Source organism: Phyllostomus discolor, chromosome 9, assembly GCF_004126475.2.
Source record: "Phyllostomus discolor isolate MPI-MPIP mPhyDis1 chromosome 9, mPhyDis1.pri.v3, whole genome shotgun sequence".
Lineage (NCBI taxonomy): Eukaryota > Metazoa > Chordata > Mammalia > Chiroptera > Phyllostomidae > Phyllostomus > Phyllostomus discolor.
Window position 1 is genome coordinate 82,330,722 of NC_040911.2, and position 22,359 is coordinate 82,353,080.

The window sequence follows — 22,359 nt, forward strand, 5'->3', positions numbered from 1 at the left end:
TGTTCACTACTCTGAAGACGAGTCAACGAAGCCAGAAAGGTGGTCTGCCTCAAGGTCAAAGAGCCAGTAAACAGCAGAGCCGGGCTGTGTCCTCTGAGTTCTGTAGGTGCCTGATACTTGCTGGATCACTGACTGAATCAAGTGTCTAAGGCACCCATTTGTTCTTCTCCCTACCTTTTTAAAGACTTTTTAAACATTTATTTTTAAAGAGAGAGAGAGAGAACCGAATTTGTTTTGCCACTCATTTATACATTCCTTGGTTGATTCTTGTATGTGCTGACTGGGGATCAAACCCTTGCCGTGTCGGGACGATGCTCTAATTGACTGGGCTAACGGCCACGGCGTCATTCTCCCATTACCTGCTGTTCATAGTAAAGGATGCAGACATATGTAACACCCACCAGGATGGCTATAGACAAAGACAGTAACAAGGGTTGGCAAGGATGCGGAGAAAGTGGAACTCACACATTCCTGGTGGGAAAAGGAAATGGTGCAGACTTGTTGGAAAACAATTGGGCTGTTTCTCAAAAAAATTAGTTACCATATGACTGACCCAGTAATTCTGCTGCTAGGTACATGTGTGTCCAAGGGTGTTAAAAACATCGGTCTAATCTGCAACTGATGCACAATGTTAAATGCAAGCTGTAATGGAAAAACACAATAAACACCCATAAATCTATGCAAAAACTTGCATGTAAGTGTTATAGCAGCATTATTCATGATAGACAAAAATGGGGAAAAAACAGATGTCCACCAGTTAATCAATGGATAAATACCTGGTATTTCCATACAACGGGATGCTGTACGGCAATAGAAAGGAACGAAGTGCCACTACCTGCTGTGACGTGGATGAGCCTTGAGGACACTGCCACATGCAAGTGGCCAGGCACAGAAGGCCAGTCCTGTGTGACCCCACATCTGTGGAACGCCCAGAGTGGGCGAGCCCACAGGGGCAGGGAAGGTGTATCAGTGGTTGCCAGGGCCTGGGAGTGCACATTTGGGAGGGGACGAGGAGTTACTGCTGATGGGCATGAGTGTCTTTCTGAAGTGGTAAGAATGTTCTGGAACTAGGTGGTGTTGGTGATGGTGATGGCATGACTCTGCGTAAACTAAAAACGACTGGCATAAACACTTTGAAAGGATGAACTCTCTCAGCGAAGTTGTCAGAAGAGCAGACTCGGGGGCCGTCCTCCTCTAGGCCCCAGGCCGTGCGCCGGCTGAGCACAGGAGCACCCTTCGCAGCAGTGTGGCCACAGCAGCGGGCGCCGGACACCACGGCCTGGGCCTGGAAGCGCAGCTTGTTCACTCCGAGTAGGCAGGAAGCCTGCCGTCTTTTTCTCTAACGCACAACCCTAAGCCCGACTATCTTCCCTGCAGTTTTGAGTCCTGGGTTTACCAGATCTCCTGAGAAAACGCCTCAGTGGTCCCATGTCAAACATCACCTCTTACTATTACAGACTGACGAGCTTCCCTGGGGCTGTGGGACGCCAGGGGCCAGGGCTCAGCGCTCAGCAGACTGGGAGAATCCCAAACCTGCCTGTTTGGGGAAAGGAAACTATAGAATCATTCACCGAGAGCCTAAGTGCTGGGTCCAATACTAGGTTCCTATTTAACCTTTAGCTGCACTGAAGGTAGCTCTCCCCTCCCTTTTTCTCAGGGAGGGGATGTGCGGCGAGACTGGATCCCCTGCTCAGCGGCAGGTGGTGAAGTGAAGTCTGTGCTTCCAGAGCACTAAGCATCCAGTCACCCAGTGCTCCGGATTCCCCCGGGCTTGTTTTCTCCTCCGCACACAGCCCTGTGGTGGTGTAGGAAGTGCCTGGCTTTTATGGAGTGCCAGTCCTCTTTCCTCAGGGAGCGTGGCTTCTGCTGGCCAGGCAGAGGGAGATGGGTCGTATGCACTTCCTCCCACCCGACCCACCACTGCGACCTCGTGTCATTAGCGCCCTCTGCCCTCTGGGCCTGGGTACTTCAAAGCCCAGAGTCGCCCCACCCTAGCCTGGCTCCTGAGAGCTCAACTTCTTGCTGCTGAGTTCTGGAGACCCTTCTTATCTCTGTATTAAAAATCTGGGGGCAGAACTGGCAGCAGCACAGTGCTGGGGCTGAGGGCCTCTGAGGTGTCTGGAGGAGGGGGTCTGCCATGCTGGCTGAGGGTCTGGACCCCTGCGAAGGGCACACTCGGCGTGGTGTGGATCCTGCTCCCCCGAGGGAGGTTCCTGGTCTGCACACCTGCTCCCAGGTGCAGGGTGGGAGGATCGGCTGAAGGACGTCAGGCGGCTTTCTCATCAAGCACCCGAGGTCTTTCTCTCTCATGTTGCTCACCCACTGGGACCAGACAGGGGACAGGAGAGCTGCCACATGGGCTGGCTTCTCCTCTTTCCCAAACAGGTGGCGATAAAACCACAAACACTCGTTTTCAAATCACATATGGCTCTTTGACCCCGTCAAATAACTTTATTCACACAAACGTCCCTTAATTTACAAAGCCTCAGTCATTCATACACATTAGGGGGATCCACAGTGTTCAAGGAACTTAAATATAATGTCTCATACCAACCCAAGTAAACCAAGTACAAAAAATATTTATATAAAGTTGTTCACACATAGGTCCTAGATTACCAGCTTCTGTGCAAAAAAAAAAAAAAAAAAAGAAAGAAAGAAAAGAAAAAAAAGAAAGTAAGGAAAATAGACCTATTAACTAGTATTTTGAAACGAACGTTGAGCCTGGGTTAAAAAGCTCCCCCCACCCCGGATGGCCCCGTGGCCATTACATCATGGCGACATACTCCTGGCTCTGATGGCAAGAGGCCCCTGGGGCACTTGTCTTTAAAATGTCCCTAAATGAACTCCCTCCTGTGACCCCCTACAACCTTGGGGCGGGGGGGCATGCTTCAGGCAGCCGATAACAGTGGGTTCATCTCCTGATGGCCGTAGATGCGTACACTAGTCAACCCTCAGCTCACGTCTCCCAGTTCCCCTCCGCAGGGCGCCTCTCCAAACTGAGGCGGGCAGGGCCAGAGACAGGCCCGTGTCCTCCCGAAGGCGGCGCCCCAGCCCCAGCCCCCTGAAGCCCTGGATAGTTCGGGCTCAGCTGTGGTCAGGCTACCAGCTCCTAGGAGACTCCAGCAGCTGTCTGTTGAGGGGCCGACAGACAGACCGAGGGGGGGTGGGGGGGAAGGAGTCATGCAGGGCAGTAACCCAAGGGACCCACTGGAGTCAGAGCCACCAGTGCCCTCGATGTGAGTGTGGGCACAGCAGGGTCAAGGGTGGGAGGTCCACTGGGAGGGCGGGGCTGGAGGCCCAGGGGACATGGAATAGGGCGAGGGCAGAGTCAGACCCCGGTTTCCCCAAGCTTCCAAGACGCCCCAATGCTGAAACCGACAGCCATCCGTTTCCTAGGGTGGCCAACAGCCAACAGCATAGAGAGGAGTCCCACAATGCCAGCTCTTTTCCTTTTCTTACAGACTCCACCAAAAAAAAATAAATAAATAAAAAAAAAAAAAAAAAAAAAAAAAAATCTTATTGCTCCAACACTGGTTCTCTAGGAGGTGACTGATATGTTAAGGAGCAGAGAATCTTAAGGAAAGGAATGAGAGGTGGGGAATGTCCAGGGGCCAGATGGCCGTGAGGAAGATGGCGAGTGGTCCTAGCACCGCTGGGTGGGGGAGCAGAGGAGTGCAGGGAGTGCGCCCCACCCCCCATCCCTGCCTTCGTTCACTCCGGGGCCACCACGGGCAGCGCCACGAAGGAGGCCAGGCCTGGGCTGTCCCGGGAGCCAATCTCCACCTAGTGTTGGGCACGATTCTCCTCTGGCTGTAAACAGGGTTATTTCTCAAGTAAACACGATATACTCCCTCAGAAAGGCAGCCACGAAGGGCGAACCGCATCTGGGCAGGAGAGAATCCCCATCCTCCTGTCCCAAAGCCTCTGGGGTGAGAGAAGGCTGAGGCCCGAGACCTTAGCTCCCAGTGCCCAGGAGGGGGCCCGATGGAACCGGTCTTGGATGAACCAACTGCGGCATCCTCCTGGCTAGAGGTGGAAGGCAGGGATCTGCTAGTTAGGAGGAGGCAGAGTGCACCTGTCGGAAGCAGTTTCTCCATCCTCGGCTAAAGCTTCTAGAGAGTGCCCTGGTGGTGGGTGCGGAGAGGTGTACCTGGCTGCAGCCCTCAGGAAGGGGTGAGGGGGGGAGTGCCGGGAGCATAACCCTTCCCATGTGGCTATCTGTGAACAAGAGTGAGAGTTTGAGACAGGTGGACACAAGCAAGGAGGAAGAAACGTACTCCGAGAGAGCCAGGAGTCTGGTCAGGGAAGGCAATGGAATAAGGCACTATGATCTGTCTTGCTGATTCCTCTCACTTAGGGGAAACCGAGCTCAGAGCCACAGGGCTGAGGCCCAGCCCCTCCCTCCAACAGGCTATCCTTTTCACAGGTTGAAGGAGAGAATAACTGTTCTAAGGTGTGGAAACTTCTAGAACTTGGACAAGCTTAACGAACTTGGTGGCACTGAGATGATGCACCACAGAGCTGCTGCCAGGCCCGAGACCCGGGTGGAGAGGGTGAAAAGGCAGAAAGAGGCATGGAAGGTGACCACAGCGGGAACAGGTGGCAAGCGGCTGAGAAAGATGACAGGAGCCACCCGGTCCAACCCACTGACGGGGCAGAGCCAGCACTTGCCGGGGTGGACTCCCACCGAGCTGCCGGGGTGCTTCAGGCCCACAGAGTGGAGAGAGCGGAGGGAGGAGGAGAGCGAGAGACAGGCACTTGGGGGCTAACGAGCCGGCCCTCGGGAGCTAGGGAAGGAGGGCTGTGAGTCTTGCAAGGTAAGGGTGTGTGGAAGCTGGCTATTCCCAGGCTGCCCACCTCACCCAAAAGGTATGGGCATCCTGGGACCTACAGGGGACCCTGTGGTGCCAGGAAAAATAACCAAGGGGAGCACTATGCTCCCGGACCTCATTCGAGCAAGCTGGGAAGCCTGGGGAGGGCGGAAGAAAAGGAGAAGCAAATGGTAAATAACTCGTCAGGCTCAGGCCCTCACGAGGGACAGAGCATAAACCACAGCCAGGCAGAGTCAGGGTGCCGAGTCTGGGGACTGTTTTTCCCATTTGCTCATGCAGGGAGAGAGCTGGCCCAAGGGAAGGCGGGGTGGTGGGGTGGAGTGTGCTCTGCAATCAGGGGACACTGCACCCCCAACCTCCCAGCTGTGGCTGAGTACACACAGAAGTCAAAAGAACCAAGAGACAAATGACCACAAAGGATTTCAGCCGGGGAAGGGCAGGGCCCGGTTGCCACCTGCAGCCCTGCTGGGTCCTGCCAACCACAGCCAACCGTCTGCCCAGGAGGAAGACGCCTGGTATCTGAGGGGCTTGAGAACTGTGGGGGGAGAGCCCCTCGGCCACACACAAACTTCAGTGTCCTCCTGCTATCTCCCCTATTGATCCTATGCTGGGTTTGAGAAAACAAAGAACAAAAATAAACACAAAGGAAGAACTCCTCCCCACCCCCCAAAGACCCTTTCCTGGAGTAGCCAAAGTAGTGTGCCCAGGTGAGGAGGGATGGCACAGGCCGGGCTCCCTTCGCTGTCCTTGCGCTGAGCAGAGGACACGGGGCTCGGAAGCCAGGACGAGGGAGGCTGCGAGTGTCGTGGAGCGCAGAGACTAAGCCACACTGACAGACACTGCTCGTGGGGTCCGAGGGCTCACGGCTGCGGAAGCACTGGGGTCACTGACCCACAACTGGGCACCTACAGGCCACAGGGGATGGCCCGTCACCTCCCTGCTCTCGGCAGTTCCCCCTGTCCCCATCAGACACACTGACACCAAAAGCGAGCACCTGGCAGTACGTCCCTGGGGTGAGGGAGACGGCGCCTGACGCTGGCACCGTGAGTGATGGCATGACACTCGGCACAGAGGGCATGCCCTGCACTGCAGTGACAGCCAGTCTAGGCCACCACCCAGTTCTTATGGTGACGGTCACAACCAGACCTCAGGGACTCGGGCAGCCTCTGTGACGACCTGGATGTCTGGTGGGCACACGTGGGAAGAAGATGCAGGAGCAGGAGGTGAGGGGTCGAGCTATAGGTGCCGGCTAAAGACCCAGCAGTGTCCCAGGCAGAGTTTGGCACGGCAGTTTTTTCCTGGGGACCTTCTTCTGGGAGGAAGATCACTAACAGAAAGGAAGGCGTGTAGAGCTGGGGTGGGCTGACCGCTCAACCGCCAGGAAGTGGGAGATGGTCACCTTCTGTCCCATTCCCCCACCCCCTGCCCCCACCACAGAGACCGGATGGTAAAGGGCAGGAGATGGAATGGATTCCCACCACTGTGGGTCCTGGTGTGGCCTAGGGTTTCCAACGGCTTAAAGGGAACACGCCCATAGTTTCAGAGCTTCTTTCTCGAGTTCTCTGGGCCAAACTCCGGTGTCATCTGTTCCAGGTGGTTCTTCATTCAAGGCCCAAGGGCTGGCCAGGAGCAGCCCACCCGGGAGCCGGGCAGTTCTGCATCTGGTGGAGGGGTGGCCCAGAGGCTCCTTCTGTCTTCATGCCCCCATTCCAGGAGAAACCCCCCGATTCTCCAGGGGGAGGCAGGCCTTCTCCGGGGGAAGGGAGGTGTTGTAAGTGGAACTGAGAAATGGGTAAAAGGGAAAATAAAGGACAAAAGCAAAATAGCTCCCCCAACCCCTTAAAAGAAATTAAAAATGAAACTTATACATATGCTTTGTCCATATTACATTTCTTTAAAGAAATTGGTGCCTGTCCGCAGCAGAGCTTCTGCTCTTTTGAAGTCTTAAATTGTTTAAATTAAAAAAGAGATAGAAAAAAGAAATAAAAGAGAAAGACAAAAAATAAAACAAGTTAAGCAAAACCGAAGGGGGAAAACCCAAACGAAAGCTTCACATTGCTGGAGGTCCAGCTGCCGGGAGGTCGCCAGCGGCCGAGCCCGCCACCTGTACCCTCTGCCGTCCTCTGAGAGAGACTGGATGAGACTGCGGGTCCCGAGGATCAACCTGGAAGACAGAAGGCAGGGAACGAGTGGACGCTGGGCCAGTGGGCTCGGGTGCCTCCGAGCTCCAGGTCTCCCGCCAGGTGCCAGCACCCAACCCGGGCGAGCTCGGCGCTGTGATGTGCTGGGCGCTGGGGGAGAAGGGGTCTAAAACTTTACCTGAAGCCAGCTGGGCTTCGCTGTCACCACCCTGCTGCAGCCACACAGCCTCACTACTCAGACAAGGAAACGGAGGTGCAGGCTGAGCAGCACGCCCAGGGTCACGGGGACTGAAGGGCAGACCCCGGCTGGGAGCCTGCGCATATAATTCCGATCATGAATCCTGTGCCTCTCTAATGGCTACCTGCACTGTTTAAAAAAAAAAAAAAAGCCCCCAGACCCTAGCCGTCTGTCCCCACAGGCCTTGGAGGCCCTGATTCCCCTCATTCTTCCTTCCCCTCCCTCTCTAACTGTGCTGCCCCAAAACTTCAAAGCAACTCTCATGGGTTTACTACTTAACCCTGGGCTGTGGACAAACTGGTCTTGTCAACCTGTACCATTATGAGGACCAAATGAACTAATACATGTGAAACTTAGAACAGTGCCTAGCTCTGTTATTATTGGCTATCATTTGGGAATCAACCGCCTTGGTGCTGGGCCTCAGGAACCAGACAAGCCACTTGCCCTCCAGGGACTGGTCTAAGTGGAGGCCTAGAAGGCACGCCCCTGCAGAGGGCAGCCCCGGGCCGACCCACACCCCAGCCCAGCTTCCCTAGCCTGAGCCTGGTCAGCGCCAAGTGCAGCCCTGGTCCCAGGCAGGGTGGCGCCAGGGCAGCAACGCCCTACCCGCAAGTCACGTTAAGTCATCTAAGAGCTTCAAGGTGCCCACTCTCCCCCTGGACAACTGAACTGGACAAGTCCTTCATCATGTGCGTGAAATGTCCCCATTGGCTTCAAAGCTCTGTAAACTCTGCGGTGTGAGGGGTGCGCCCTCCCAGCCCAGCCCTTCCCACCATTACTTGCCGCCCGTGCCGTCTGCCAACACTGGCCGTCGTCCTCTGGTCCTGGCTAGTCCTCCAGAGCGGCAGAGGGGTATAGTGAGATCGGACGGTTTACATCCCATCAGCCTCAGTTTCTGCCTCTGAGAAACGGCGGGAGTAGCGGAAAGAACCTGGCCCACAGCAGGGGCTGAGCTACTGGAGGTGCCCATCCTCTCCCAGCCATCCACGCCCACCGGAAACAGAGAGTGCCATTAGATTTAAACAGGCTGCGGGCCTCAGCCATTTAACCGCCAACACTGCCTGGCAGTGGGCTGGGGTGCCACGAGAGGGCGCGCCCCTCGCTGGGGGAGCGCAGCGAAGCCTCCAGAGAGCGACCCCCCAGCGTGTTTTCAGAGCCTCCAACACGCTCGGGCCTGCAGACCCTGAGGTTCCACCTCTGGAAATGCAGCCTGGCCGGGAGCCCCAAACACGAGGACTACGTGAAGATGTTCACTGAGGTGTATTTAAATTACGTGGTAACCACCCACGAATCCAAAAACAAGAGGTTTAAGCGAATGGTCCATCCACTCGAGGACATTTATGGAGGGAGCAAGAAGGCGGTGTGGCACTTTGAACCACACTACGGCCGAGGCACTTCGCTGGGGGCGGTGGGGAAACGCAGGCTGCACCGCGTGGCCGTAACTACGTGATACACAAAACCTCCAAGTACAGGGAAGTCCGGCCAAAAACACAACACACTGTCGCCTTTGTCAAGCGTGTGCTTCTTCTCCCAGCCCCATTTTCCTCTGTGGTTTCAGCACTGGGCACACGTCGCGCTGAGACAGCCGACTCCAGGACGGACAAAACCTCGCACTCCAGTCCACGGGGAAGGTCCGAGGAGCAGCCTGCAGTCCAGGGAACCCGCCCCGGGGCTTCTCTGGGCTCTCCCACTCACGGTGGATGCGGGGAACTCCCCACCCGTCAGACCTCAGAGGTGAGACTGTGACCCCCTCCCCAGCTGCACAGGTGACGTGACTGACATCTGTGCTTGGGGAAAAGTAGAATGAAGAAGGCACTGGAAAGGTGCTCCATCTGGAAAGAAAACCCTGGATTTCTCAGGCCCAACTTTTCCTCTGCTGCTTCTGTTTCCCTGCCTGTCAACAAAAATCCAATGGTGGCCTTGCACCTCAGCTTTTGACTCAAAAAAATAAAATCATCACACGCATGTCCCGTGATGACCCAGCAGCCTCCTCACGTCCGGCTTCGCTCAGCATCCTCTGCCCTGTGCTCTCAGTGGACAAAGCAGAGCACCCAGGAGATGAGGGGAAGGGAGAGTATGGGGAGGACCACACCACCCAAGACCCTCTAAGTCCCCGTGTGCTGTGACAAGAAAAGCCTGCTAAATTGTACGGTCTTGTGTGATCTGTTCAGATAATCTCTGGGACCAGATTAAGACCTTTCAACACTGCTTTCCTCCCTCCCCTGGTAGGACCCAAGCTAAGACAACCTCCTCAGGAGGGTGATAAGCCACAGGAGAGTGGCCACTGGCAGCTGAGGCAGTGTGGCCCAGGAGGCAGAGAGACTCAGAGGTCAGAACGCCTTTTTACACACTGAACTGGTGGAACAGAGTGTGACAGCGGAAGGTTCGACCAACAGCACGGTACTCTGCAAGAGCTCCTGAGACTCCAGCGTGTAATGACTGCTGTAGTCACCAGGTCCTCTGCCCGGAATCAAGGCTGACATTTCCCACAGGCTCTTCCGCCCTCCCTCTAGCTTTGGCACTGGCTCCGGCCCTCCTGGTAGGTCTGCTGGCCTCACTCTGTGGGCAGGGACAGGGAAAGGAGAGGGAACTCTCTTCCATGGAGACGGCCTGGACTTTGAGTCTCTCTCCTGTCTCCCTTTAGAGAAGGCACAAACTTCCAGGGAGCCAGTGGCAGAAACCTCATGGCCATGGACAGGAATGCTCGGGTTGACGCAGCAGCAGGCCCTCCCAGGCACTTGGAGCAACTATAAATGACCTGGTCCTGGCCCCGGCGGGTGTTTGCACCTCAGCCCCCTGACTGCTGGGCTTCACTGCCCAGTTACCAGCTTCCACCAACCAGGGCTTGCCTGGTCTTTCAGCAGAATGCCTACCTCTGACCAGAGCCCTCCCTGGAAGGCAAAGCCGCACCCACTGAGCACAGATGGTGGTGTGATAAACCTAGAGATGGCATCAGCAGCATGTTCTTTCACTTTCCCGATCATCCCATCTGATGAGGGTGGATTTACACATTTTAAGAAGGAAGTAGGCCAGAGAGGTGGAGCAGTCTGGCCCATATCACACAGCTGCTGAGCAGCAGAACCGGCACTGAATCCAAACTTCTGCAGCCCCTTCACTGCCCGAAGTCTTTCCACTATGAGTGTGTGTTTGGTGCTTTCGAAGGCGGCCCAGCCAGCAGTCTAAACAGCCCTCATTTGAGGTGGTCTTGAGATGGCAATGGTGTCAGTGACCGGGGAAGGTGTGTTGGCCCGTTCTGCCCTTAGTTCAGCTCTCGGACCGGTTCCCTTAGCACATCTGACCTCCTTATTCCTCCATAATCGTCACCAACCAACAGCAATCACTTGCCTAGCATTTCATATGTGCCAGGCATGTTCTATGTAGACACAATGCTTCCTGTGTGACAACTCAGTCACGCAACTGTCAACGCTCCTATGTTGCTTTCCACTTGCCGTGTTGCAAAACGGACCCAGTATTTTACACCTGCCTCACTTCATGCCACAGACCTCTGGGGGAAGAGCTGGGGCACCCCGGGCTTGGCAATGAGGCAACGGGGGCGCGGCGAGAGCTTGAGGCAGGCTAGCAAGTGGTAGAGGAAAGGGTCTGAACCCGGGTCTGTCTCGGTCCGAAGCACCTGCTTTTAACATGTAACCTGTAATGTAAAATCCTCTCCTACCGAGATAAGAAGAGCTTACTCAGAGTTTAAAACCCATGTGAGCCTTTCATCCACAGATTCACACGGAAGAAGGCTCCCAGGAGGCCTGCCTCCAGACCTCCGCACAGGTCTGGTGTCCAGAGCAGGGACAGGGACGAGGTGTCAACCAGGCAGTGAGGAGGAGGAGCCTTCTGGCAAGTGCCCCCGCCAGCCAAGCACTTGTCTGGTCTGTGCAAGCAGACTGGGGAACCCAACTATTCCCCTAAGGCCACTGGCAGTGTGGGGACCACAAGTTGGGGGGAGCTGCGGTGGGAGCAAGTGGTGATGGGGCCAGGGACTGGGAGGCTCACACTGAAGTGAAGCCATCTGGCTGGCGTGCTCACACACCAAAGTGCGGCACGAACTCAAAACGGCAGCACTGCTGGGTGGGTGGCCGAGAACTCACCCTTACCTAAGTTCTCCCTGCAGCCCTGTGTGGTGATGTCATTGCTGTAGCTACCAATACATCTAATTTGCCAGACACCAGGCAAGACTTAATATGCACTGCTTCCTTATGCTTCCTTTGTCCAAACAAAGGACCACGCAGAATTCTCTCCATTCTACTGATGAACGAACGGAGGCTCAGGTATTCGTTTTCAGCCTACCATGCTGTGGAGGCACAAAGGCAAAGGTAATCCCCAGGTCACAGAGGGCAGGTCTCCGAATAAACAGGATTAGCTTCAAAATGAGTCATTCTTCACTTGTTTAACACACCGAACAAAGCAGCTGGCTTTTCCTACTCAGCTATCAGCATGCCAGCCCTTGGGGGAGTTCAGTGGCCCCAGCACCACTGTCAATTCCAATCTGTCAGAGGGACCCAAGCCAAGCTTTCCGATGCATCCTCCCTCTGAGGCTGGGCTGGCGGCAGAGGTGCTGGGAACAGGCAAGACCAGGGACTGCGCTGTGAGCAGCCATCGGCCTGGCCTACGGGGGCCCTGCTGCCCGGGTATGAAACGTGGGGGTGCAGGTGACAAACAGGGTTTCAGCGTTTTCCATCTTCAGGTCAACAGAAGGGGCACGATGTGAGGGAACAGGAAACAAAAGCTTACAGATTACTAATTAAAGCACACCCACCAGGCACTTCAAGGCAGCCACAGGCTCTGAAGGCCAGGGGGCGCTATGGTCTTTGAGTCCTGACCAAGAGACCAAAAACCCAGGTAGAAATCCAGGAGCAGGTCCCAAACTGGAGATGAGGGGAGCACCTTTCAGAAAGCGTGTGTCACAGAATGGCAAAGAGGGGGTGCTCTGTCAAGGACATGAGCTTTGGAGTAGGTAGACCTAAAGTTCAAGTCCCAGCTCTACCAATCACTAGCTCTGACCTTTTTACCAAGCCAGGGCCCCCCCAGCCTGCTCTCTCAATTCAACACGAGGCGATGCCTGCCTTGCAGGGTATGGAGCCCAGTGGCAGCATTTGCAGTTGGCTCAATGACACACACAGGAGGTACTGGACTTAAAAAGTTGTGGCGGCAGCTTTAAATCACACCCAGAAAACCAGACCTCACAATCATCTTGGGCTCAGGCAAAAATGCCAGACAAGACAACATGGCCACAAGCCAGTCTTCTCTCAAGGTGGCAGCCTTTCTGCTTCAGGCCTCGGCCACCGCCGATCTGGACTCGCACCCGACCCGTCCCCCAACCTGTACCAACTGTCCGCTCAGGCGGCCCTCACCTCCTCCCAGGAAGCACTCCCTGAGGAGCCAGGCTCCGGTGAGCAGACACAGAATGGCCACAGGACCCCACTAACCACACTGTGGGGGCCACGCTTACCGCCTGCTAACCGCAAGCTTCCCGAAGGCCGGGGGCAGTCTGCTGCCGCACCCCAGGCTTCAGGGTGCCCAGCACAGGGGCGCCAACACTGGGTGATCACTAGGAACTGGGAGCTAGGACCTGGAAATAAAGTTAATTTATGAACTTCACAGCCTCATTCAATCAGCATGACAGGATTGTAACATAAAAATATGGTTATGAAAACCCCTGCTTTTGCTTCAGGGGCAGGAAGGGCCGGGCCGTTTCCCCAGGCTTTAGCAGAAGCCGTGTTTTTCTCCCACCCACACCGTGCCACGCCCCTCCCTTCCCCTTCGGAGCTGGGAGGGAGACACAAGGCCTGAGGGGTGACGGGCTTTCCCGCCATGACACAGGCAGCAGCTGGAGAACCAGGAGGCTCCCTCTCCATTCCAGCTCTCTCCACTACTCCTTCCCTCACTTTCTTTCCATCCGGGCCGCCCTCAAGGGGAAAGCTGTCTGCTTCACATGGAGCCTGAAATACTGGTGTGGCCACTTGCAGCTGGCCTGGCCTTAGAGAGTAAGAGCTTTAATGAGAAGGGCAGCTAGGACTGGAAGACATGGGTTCGGCCTCAACTCGGTGCACTCGCCCAGATCTTACAGACCCACCAGGGCGGCCTCCTGCCAGGCCTGGCCTCTGCAAGGTAGTAAAAATGCCCACCAACTCTCCTTGGCTGACAAGTGGCTCAGGAGACAGTGGTGTCAGGCAGGCAGGCTCCCCTACCCACACTCAAAACACTCGGGCAGTGGAGACAGGTGACGGGGGCGGGGCAACCCCAAAAACTAAGCTCCAGCCCCTGCAGCCAGAGGGAGAGCCAGCCTCTACCTAAGAAGCCAGCCCTCCCATCTTCCACACCCTCGTCACCTGCTTGGGTGTGTCCAGATTTCTCAGAGAGGTGGACTGTCGCCCAGGTTGTGACAGCACAAACACAAGGGCAGCATCCTACCGTGAGACAGTGAAGTGAAATGCAGAGAATGATAAGGGACCTTGCCTGGTGGTGATGGCAGGGAGTGGGGAACCTGGATCCCAGGGCACAGGATTTCTTCCTGTGCCATGCAGAGGCTTAGGACCAGGGCAGGGGTCCTCAACCTGGGGTCCTTCTAACTCCAAGGATGCACAGGTCTGCAACCCCCCTGAAGGCACATGAAGTAGCACAGAGTGTAAGTCCCATGCATTTATTTTTGGAGAGAATATCCCCAAAATTCAGATTCTGAGAAGGGCCCGGGACACATGGAATACTGAGAACTAAGAGGACCTCTGTAGGCTCCTTATCAACAACCCCAACCAGAAACAGCACAAAAGGGCAGACAAAGGCTGCGGCACCTGTGGGGCTGGGGCCAGGGTGGTCGGGGAAGTGCTTAGGGGTGGCCGACTTCAGCCCCCTGCACCACAGCCCTTCCCAGCAGTGGGAGGGTGACTTTCCTCCCCAAGACCCCCTTAAAAGCAGACAAAGGCCACTGAGAGGAGCCGGGCTCTGCCGTGTCAGCTGAGCTTGACCCACTTGCCGCAATGAGGACACGCTTGTAGAAACAACGGGCAGGCCCAGTGGATAGCAGTGACAGGCTAACCGAGGGGAAAGGAGTGAGCGGAGCTCAAAGCCATGCACGCAGATGCCAGCTTCACCCCAAGTGCGCCTGGCAGCCTGATCAAGGCCGTGAGTGGTTCTGCACAAACTGGAGCCAACGGTGATCATGCTGTCACTGCTGCTAACTTGCTTAATATTGTTTTAAACTTTTCAGTTCCTTGGAGTGTGCTGCCAAAATGCTAGTATTTAAGTTTGCCAAATGCACAAAAATAATAACCACGGGTCAAGACCTAAGATTTAGAGACTTGGAGGTCTCGCTGGTGACCCACAGCCAGCAGGATGCACCCCTAATCATCACACCGATTGAAAGGCCATTGGAAGCTGGTTTTTCCGGCCTTGGAAGTCACACACAGAAGCCCTCAGGGCACTCGGGTTGGTGCTTTCCCACAGGTAAGGGTGGGACTCACTCAAAACAAACTAAGGGGGAACAGTTTTGTCTCTAGCAACAGCCCCAGTAATTAGCAGTAGGCTACAGGGATACCTTAACTAATTCCCTTCTTCGACCTGTTAAGAGTGGGGGCAAAATGAAAGCTGCCAACCGCCTCAATTGGCCCCCAAAGAGACTGAGGTTCAGCTGTGCTGCTGTGATCAGCAGGGCTGGGCTCCCAAGGGAGTTCTCCCCGTGGGCCCGGCCAGGAGGAAGACATCTAAGGTGCAGCTACTGCTGAAGGGGAGAGGTCGCTCTTCCACCCGGGGACAGCACGATTTGTGGTTAGAAAAGGGAAGACTCACACAAGGTCATGCCCCGAGTGGTCTGGGCTGCAGGAGACCGTATGGACTTCTGGTTACGGCAACCAGCCCACAGCCCGCTACGCCGAGGGGAACTCACTGGGGGCACTAGCTAAGGGGCTTGGAGCTCTCTTAGGGAAAGGAAGAGTGTGGAGAAGTATTCAGGAGAACTGAAGGGAAAATGGATGATTGGCCTGTGAGGATTTGGCAAAAACAAACAAGATGAGGGCAGCACAGCGCCACCGCGACTGAACTCTCCCTGCACAGCGACTGCGGGGGGCCTTTGTACTGCTCGTACATTCTGCCCTCCAACACACAGAGGGCATCAGTGTTGAGTGAGTGTCAGTTACCAGCCCAGGAAATGAGGCCCCAGAAGTTGGGCGACTTCTCCAAAGTCACCCAGATAGTGATTGAAAGCTGTCATGTAAACCTAGGTTTCTCAGCACATCAGGTTCAAAAGCAAGTCTCTTAACGTCCTGGCACCAACATGGAGGCACAGGGTTTCTAACGGCCCCAGTCAATTGTGCCCTTCTCCCTCCCGGCCCGGAAGGCGCCTGTGCAGCCTCACACCTCCTGGAGGCTGGTTCTGTCAGGCTGGCTCCATCTCTCCGGCCCCCCACCGACGGGCTGACAGTTCTCCAGGCACTGCAACTGACTCATCTGCCAAAAATACAGCCTTCTACCCCACCCCACCTATCCACCCCCACCTTTTTTACAGGATGAGGTTCACTCCCCTTAGGCTGACATTCAAGGCTCTTGGCAACTTCGTGCTATTCTGCTCTTTGGGAACCAACCCAAACGGCTTTCCACACCCACTCTTTCCACAAACTCCCAACGTCTGCCTCTGCTCCTGCTGCGTCCCCTCATCTGCTCTCCTTTCTTCAGGGCCATCTTCAGCCACACGTCCTCCACGTTGCCACTGCTTCCTTCTTCAGCAAAAAGCCCACATTCCCTTCTGTGAGCTCCTGGGAGTGCTGCGACAGTCCTGTGCCCCACAGACTTGCCAACAGGACCTAACCTCAGATGCTCATGAAACGGCCACGGTGCCAGAGGGCTCCAGCCAGGTCCCCAGTGGGGCAAACCACGTCCTCTCTGGAGTGGGAGTGGGGAGGACACCACACCCAGCAAATCCTCATTTGTAAATGAGGACTCAACAGGGGGGATCATGAACAGGGGGGAGTATGAGGTCCAGCAAATAATGCAAGCTCAGTGACTTCAAGTGAGAGAGGTCCATCCCTCCCCACCCCATGTGCAAAAAGACTCCAGGCTGTGCAGGCTTAGTCCCATCCTGAAACAAACAGAGCGCACAGAGACTACCGGCAAGCTGCAGAAGCTCTCAGTGAGCATTTGCTAATCCAGTGAAGAAAGGCCTCGCCTCTCCTGGGTGCCAGGGAAGCAGATGTGGTGGGCAGGCAGGTGGGGCCGGCAGCCACCCAGTGCCCTATGTATAATTCAGACCAAGGGTGGAAGGAGAGCTGAGCTGAAGGGCTGACTTTGAAGCCCCTGCTCCACGAGTTGAACGTCAAGTTCAGGCTGCAGGGCCACCCCTGGTACTTGCACTTAGAAATTCGAATGCAACTGGAACGAGAGGTCTGAGCCCCGCCCCCACCTCCTTTCCTTAATCCAAAATAAAAAGTACGTCTCAACTTATAAATTAAAGCGGCTCCCAAAATCAATTTTATAACCAGTAACTGTGGTCCTGATGTTACATAACCAGTTGAAAAAACAAAGAGTGGATGCCCGTGCTAGGAAACTGCTCTTCGGCAGACCCACCAGCCTGCCCACGTGACCAGCCACACTGCACAGGCTCGCAGCTCTCAGAAGCAAAAGTAAACACCAAACAGCAACATGCTACATTCTTGAGACATAATTATAGCATATGCAAATGGAAACAGAGAGCTAGAAACATCAGTCACCTAATGAGAGGCTAATTACAAGAGGAAGAACAAAACACAGACAGATCCACCATCAAATGAAGGCTGTGAACTCGGCCCTGGGTCTCAGGATGTCACTCGGAGTCTGGGACGCACCCTGTGTTCAGCCCCAAATCTGGGACTCAAGGGCCGTTCAAGAAGACCCAGGCAACCATCCACAACTCACCAAACGCCCTCCAAAGGCCCCCCTCTGCAGCATTCACTCTCTCAGATGGCTCTGCCTTGCTGCCCATGACTCAAGTCACAAAGAAGGGAAGTATCCCTGGTCACCCCTTCCTTACCTCCCTACCACAGTCCACTGGCAAGCCCTTTAGAAGTCTCCAAGCCACACCGTGCGCTCACCTCCCCTTCTCTGCTATACCATCCACCCTGACCTGGAAAACTGAGGCTCTGATTGCGCCCCCGGCTTCCAGGCTCGCCTCTCCCCATCCTATTGACCAGAGCCGCAGTGATCTTGCACACATGGAAATAGGGTTGGAAAGCCACTGTCCAATGACTTCTCACGATTATAAATATAACGCTCGGCATGAGCGGGTACCTGCCGCCCTTGCTCCGGCCAGTTCCTTGCCCCTCTCCTTGGCAGAGGCCTCATCCTTCAGGCCTTAGTTCCAATGCCCCTTCCTCGGAGAGACTTCCTCTGACCATCTTGGGCAGTTCCCTACTTTCTATTTCCTTCATCCATACACACCTGGAATTGGAGCTGTAGTTTTCCTGTATGACGTGAACTGAGGTATAAATGCCTCCAGGAGCCCCGGCTGGTGTGGCTCAGTGGACTGAGCGCCGGCCTGTGAACCACAGGGTTGCCAGTTTGATTCCCAGTCAGGGCACATGCCTGGGTTGCGGGCCAGGTCCCCAGTAGGGGATGCATGAGAGGCAACCACACACTGGTGTTTCTCTCCCTCTCTCCCTCCCTTACCCTCTCTAAAAATAAATAAACACATGCCTCAAAGACAGGGACCCTGTCTGGAGTTTCACTGACATACTGCTAGCATCTACAACGTACATAATCAATGCAAAATTAACAGGCCCCTCTGGGAGGGGTGCTCACCAGGGGGCCTGGGGTAGGAAGCACACGAACCCACACCCATTCTGAGACAACACTTCCAGCTTAACAGCATGGCTGAAACTGTAGGAAAGGACAGCGGGAGTCACTGCTGAGGAATGCCTACTGTGCTCCCAGGCTGGCTTTATTTACATTAGTTTTCCACAGACTTTTCATGAAAGTCCTATTGGTAAGTGTCAGCAACCCAGCTGATAAATGAGGACTCCCAGGCTCAGAGAGATGCGTAAGGGTTGAACGGAGTGAGGTCAGGGATTAGCTTCCTCTCATGGCCCGTGCCAGACAGACAGCAGGTGCTCAATACCTGCCTGTGGAATGAACAAGCGAAGTTTTCCAGTCTGCTTCAAAGCCATGTCTAAGACTCCACGTGGAGACCTAGGCCCTCTCTGTGCATCCCGCGGCTGCCCCCTTCCCTGCGCCTTGCTGCCCCTCGAATTTCCCTTCCTACCACAGGGGATTGCATGGGGGCCCATTACTGCTGATGGTGCTCACCTGAGATGCTCACTGCTACTACGGCTCGAAGCCCACTGCCCCAGGGCCAGGGGAGTCCACAAGAAGTTTGATTGCTCTCTTCTGCCTTTTTTGGGGAGCTGGCAGGACCTCGTCTCATCTGCACTAAGGGAGAAACTAGGTAAAAGCCAGGGGTCCCCTTCCTAGAACACCTGCCGCAGAACTGCGCACGTGCCAGGGCTCAGAGACTAGGGAAGAGGGGGCCAAGAGTGGTCCTCTGGGTACTCTGGTTTTCTGGATGAGAAAACCACAGCCGAGGAGTAACTTGCCCAAAGTCCCAATGCTAGGTAACTGCAGAAGACGGGGCCAGGATTAGAACCTCGTGGGCTCCCAGCTTTAGGCCTAGATCCAAGCTCTTTGAGGGCAAAAGGGTAAGAGGCAAGGCCATTGTCTAACAGCTGTGGGTGGTGCCTTTATCCTCTGGCAGATTCAGATGGGCATGCAGCGGCATCACCGAGGTCATTGGGTACCCCTCCCCAGTTTACAACTCTGAAGGTCTGAGGTGGGGCCGGGAATAGGATTTCTAACCAGGTCCCAGGGGTGCTGCCAGTCTGGGGACCACACTTTGAGAACCACTGCGCTAAGGTGTGTCACTGGCACTGTGCATGTGTGAGGGGTGGGAGCTAGTGAGGAGGAGCAGGGAGGAATGTGGCAATAGCATGTCAGTACCTTCAAGTTCACAGGACAGAATCTCAATCTACTAAGAAGGACCCTTCTTAGTCACAACATCCTCAGTTCCTTCCACTGATGAAACGGAAGGAGTTCTCTCTGACCATGGTTAACCCTGACTGCAGGCCCAGAAGGCTCACCCCTGGGTCTGCCCACAGCACCACGGTGTTATGCCAAACTCAGTAAAATCTCAGGGTAGGCGGGAAACTGGAGTTCCGGGGACAGCTGCCCCTCGGCCAGAGGTCTTCTGAAACACTGGGCTGGAGTGACTCCCCTCCAAGGGCTCTGTCTGCGTTGGTGGTGACATCTGGATTTCAGTTTAGGGGTACTGGCCTGAACGCCCAAGTAACTTTTTTAAAAGGCAAAAGTCACCGTGCTGTTTGTCTGGGGTGTGGCATACTCACACGCATTTCTGCTGCCCCATGCAAACCAAGGGTTCCTTCCAAACATTCATCAAACCCAAGCAGACAATCTGGTTACTAACAACAAATGAGTCTTCACTATGACTCCAGCCTCCTTTGTCTGGTACAAGGCTGAGCCGTGCTGGAAAGGCCCACATGTTCTGCCAAGACCTGACAGCACCACGCTTGCAGTCCCTGCCTTAGATCTGCCCCGGACTGGAGCTTTCCGGGAGGACATGTCTTAGACATGTCTACAAAAACAGAGAGGCAAAAACACAAGGGTATGCCACACGATATTCCAGGGCTTCCTTTTTCCAAAAGGATAGAAGTGCATGCAGAATGAGTCAACCGGCTCGCATCATCTGTGACTTGCCCAGTGGAACAGATGGTCAACACTAAATTCCAACAAGACACACCAAAAGCCCACTTGCCTTCCGTTCCTACTGCAGTACCACACCTTGGAATCACAAAAAACCAAGGTCATCATTCCTAAGGCTACCTCCCGGGCCCACGTCCAGATGCTCTGTGCAGCTGGGGGGACAGAAGCACTTCTACCTTCCGCGCCAGGCCCTGTGGTGTGCCTGGGTGGGTCTGCTCCGTTCCTCTAGAGTCTCCCGACATCACTTTCTTCTCCAAAAAACCAAAATACAGAATTCTGACCTGTGTGCGATGCAGGCTGAGTTATAGCTCTCCCCTGCCACCTCTAACACAAAGTGAAATTCCTTTAAGTTGGGAAATTCATTGCAGTACTTTACGGTATTGATTTATCTTACATGCGGCTGGCAGTTTTCAGGCCTGCCATGCCTCTGAATCCCAGATAGGCTGCAGGAGGCCTCCATTTCCTCCGATTCTGTAACACCTCCAAGGACTCGCTAGTGGCAATGGAATGAGGGGCTGAGAGCTTATCTACTGCTGCCCCCGTTTATCAAGACAGAGCCTGTGTGTGTGTGTGTGGGGGGGGGGGGGGGGTCTCCCCAGCTCCTGGGCCTAGAATGCATCTCTGGCTGGGAACTTCCCTATGAGAACGGGACCTTTTCCCGCTGCCAGCTGAGTCCTGTAGCCCGCAGAGCCTCAGTATGCCAAGGAGAGTTTCTGACAGACACTGAGATGTGACCTCTTCACTTACCTGGCCACAAAGTTGCCCTTAAATCCACCTTCAAGAGCTAGTCCAGCTCCTCCAGAAAGCTTTCCCTGCACTCTCGCCAGGTTTCCTGTATGTTTCCAAGTCACACCTACTGCAACGAAGTGTCCGCATCTCGCCCACACTGCCAACCTGAGCTCCGAGAGGGCATGCTGCGCTCTTCACTGTCAGCACCTGCCCCGGGCAAGTGCCCGCCACAGCCAGGAGGGCTCCTGCTCACCAAACCTGCCTGGCCCCAGTCTTTCACCACAGGGCCGGAGGCAGCAGCACCAGCGACAGGCACAGATGAGGAAATCCCTCACTTTAGTCAAGATTCAATACATAAGCCAGACGTGTCAGGAGAAACCCAGCAACCCTGCCATTCTGCTTTGAGTCCTCACCAACCTCAAATGCCCAGGCCAAGTTCACTTGGCACAGACCTCGGCTAGGGCACTGGGGGACAGGGACAACAGGTGCCTTTGGGCCACATCAGAGCCCCTTCCTTGTACAAAGGCCACAGCCTGCTCTGTCAGCCCTCGCCGGTGCCATCGCTGTCCTCCCTGCCGCCACGTGGGGTGTGCTGTGGGTTTCCCACTTCCCAGTCTTGTTTCGGCAATTCTGACGTCTGCCTGCATGTGTGGCTGCTGCCTACTGTTGCCTGACTCTTGCTTATCCCAGCCTTGCCTCCCTGCACATGCTTAAGGCCGCATCCGTGTGACAGAGGAGGAATCTACACACAGGTGACCTCACCCAAAAAAGCGGATGGTGGCCCTGCTGCAGGGTACTCAGATCAGCTGTCAGGCCCTGAAGGACGCCCATGGGGCAGCACTGCCCACTAACACGTACAGGGCCACCTCTGTGATGCCATTTGGAGGGGAGTTCAGAGTCTGCCTCAAAACATAAACCCATCAAAAGCTGCTTTTAAAGAGGCTGCAAGAAGCAGAATGGAACAGTGGAATTTCCAGCCAGGGACCTTGTCTGAAATCCTAACTCTCGAAACCACAGGAAAGTGATCCTCAGCTTTCCCAGCAGCAGAGTGATGGCAGGTACCAGGGCAGCTATACAGATGGCTGTGACAATAATGTGTGTAATGTACTTAATTCACAGCTGGAGATAAAAGGGCAGGACTTTTGCCCTGCACAAGTCAGGGGGCGCCTCAAAGCAGGTGTTCACACCAGGAGCTGTTGTTGTTGGTGGTAGTTTCTGTGTGGCCCTGGGGTGAGAGGAAATGGGAGTTGGAAGGACCCTGGCCATCAGGCAGCTTTGCTCACAGATGGATGATTACGAGAGCTATTTTGGTTTGCCCAGAGGGAGCCTGTCTAGGCTGGAAGGAGCCAAAGGTGCCAGGGAGATGGAGAATGTGAACGGCAGCAGCCCTGGGGTAGTCCTGTCCCTCCACAGATGCTTTGCTGTCCTGCTGGGCTGCAAGGGACAGCTTCTCCCTGGGGGCCACCAGCCACATTACATAACCTACAGCTCGGCTTCCTTCTGTTGCTACAGCAGGAGCAGACCAGAAATGGCAACAGCAGGGGCAAAATCTGCTTGGGGGAGAGCTGCCTGACCTTACAAACACACACCAGCCCTCCCGACCTGGGCGAACTCCCAGAAGACACCAGGAGACAGACCAGGCCCCAGAAGACGTTTTGGATGCTAGTCCCACGGGCTG

At 55.1% G+C, this 22,359-nt stretch overlaps 1 protein-coding gene across 1 annotated transcript in view; it reads right to left on the reverse strand.

The window, feature by feature from the left end:
* Positions 1 to 5,793: 5,793 nt before the first annotated feature.
* STK35 (serine/threonine kinase 35) overlaps positions 5,794 to 22,359 on the reverse strand; it is a 39,045-nt gene continuing 22,479 nt past the window's right edge. The window contains exon 4 of the mRNA XM_028524828.2: positions 5,794 to 6,996. The gene's annotated coding sequence lies outside the window, so the exon portion shown is untranslated. The remainder of the gene's footprint in view (positions 6,997 to 22,359) is intronic.